Source organism: Sinocyclocheilus grahami, unplaced genomic scaffold, assembly GCF_001515645.1.
Source record: "Sinocyclocheilus grahami isolate Dianchi unplaced genomic scaffold, SAMN03320097.WGS_v1.1 scaffold2563.1, whole genome shotgun sequence".
Classification (NCBI taxonomy): Eukaryota; Metazoa; Chordata; class Actinopteri; order Cypriniformes; family Cyprinidae; genus Sinocyclocheilus; species Sinocyclocheilus grahami.
This window is the reverse complement of record NW_015507742.1, coordinates 21,545-23,658: the sequence shown is the minus strand read 5'-3', so window position 1 is coordinate 23,658 and position 2,114 is coordinate 21,545.

The window sequence follows — 2,114 nt, the reverse complement described above, 5'->3', positions numbered from 1 at the left end:
ATTCACATTTTCACAGATTCTGCAAGGGGTTCCCAAACTTTCGCACGCCACTGTACACGAATGTCATTTGAGCACATCAGAAATCATCTGCTACAGAGCTACATGGAGGCACTCGTGAGTCGAGATCGAGACGCTCAGCTTCTGAACCCGCAGGAATCATGGGTTTCCTTCAGGACTGAGAGCATTACTAACATTCATACGCACGTCTGATTCCATCGGTCTCAATCAGTGTTATTTCATACTTAACGTCTTTGCACAGAGTCTGAAAATTTCGCACGTTAAAAAATAAATACGACGATCACGTTTACACACTGCCTCCGAACTTTCGTCCATCATAAAAAAAATTATATTCTGCATTTTTCGCATTTTGACTCGGTGTGCAATGGTTCTGTCAGAGAGTACATTTATTTCCTTACTGTACTTAAGTACACTTTTTGAGTATCTGTACTTAAGTATTATTTTTTTCTGGAAACTTATGACCTTAACTTCACTTACTTTTCACTCCACGACATTTCTATCAATGTCCTCAAAGTAGAAAGTCGTTACTGTAGCAGCTTTGAAAGCCAGTGTGTAATTTTCTTCTTCTGTAAAACGAGTCTATCAGTAATCACTATTGTAGGGCTACGTAAAGTTAATTTCCCAGCATTTTTGTGAACACTGACCAGCTGCAAAAATGATATTTATTTATATCAATTCAATAATAAGTAGTTAAAATTGTGGTACATATTAGACACAATATTGTCTTATTTTGCTAAATTATGTAAATAAAATGATGTGCGTCTCCTAACAAAATAATATTATATGTATTCAGTAAGCGTAACGTATTTTAAGTTGCTTCAGAGGCATAAGTTATTGCACACAACAATAATAAAACAGAGCATTGACATAAAAAGACACTTGCTTTTGGTACTTAAGTACTTTTAAAAGCAAGTACCTCTGTACTTTTACTCAAGTAAAATTCTATCTTTACAACTTTCACTAGTAATGGAGTAATATTTGACTTCGTCCACCTCTGGTTTCTGTGCGTGACGACGACTAATGCGAAAAAACGCATACGAAAATTTCAGACTCAGTGTGCAAAAACCTTTAGAGTTAATATTTTAAAATTTCAGTTAAAGTTTTAGTACTTTTGTTGTGTGTTTTTATCATTTTTAGTTTTCGCAAAACTTTAGTTGTTACAATAGCACTTAAACTAAACGAAATTAGAAATGTTGAAATAGCTTAAATAATTGTTACATTTTTTGTTCAAATTTGTTGTGCGTTTTAGTCATTTTATAATTTTTTTAAATATATCTATAGTTTTCGTTAAGCTTTAGTTGTTACAATAGCACTTAAACTAAACGAAATTAGAAATGTTGAAATAGCTTAAATAATTGTTACATTTTTTGTTAATTTTTTTTGTGTTTTTGTCATTTTTTATAATTTGTTTACATTAAGCTTTAGTTGTTACAATAGCACTTAAACTAAACGAAATTAGAAATGTTGAAATAGCTTAAATAATTGTTACATTTTTAGTTAATTTGTTGTGCGTTTTAGTCATTTTATAATTTTTTTAAATATATCTATAGTTTTCGTTAAGCTTTAGTTGTTACAATAGCACTTAAACTAAACGAAATTAGAAATGTTGAAATAGCTTAAATAATTTTGTTACATTTTTAGTTAATTTGTTGTGCGTTTTAGTCATTTTATAATTTGTTTAAATATATCTATATAGTTTTCGTTTAAGTTAATGTTTTTTATTTCAAGTAATGAATTTATGCTTTATTTTATTTTTTGTATTTTTAAAATGTATTTTATTTTAATTTTTTATGTGAAGACAAACTCCATTCTGGCACATTCATACATGGCCCGGTCAGTCATTAATTCACACTCAATGACTCGGATCAGAGTGATTATAACTTTTGAAACACAATTGTAAGAAAAATAAATATGTATTTAATCATATTTGAGTGATGCATATTAGCTAGATCTATTAGATTTTATGAAGGTAAAGAAGAAAAAATTTAATGTAACATAAAATGTCAATATGGTCTCTAAATGTAAATTAATAACAACACTTCAAAGTTTGAAAATACAACTTTCAACAGATCTCCATTACTTTTTTTTTTTTTTTT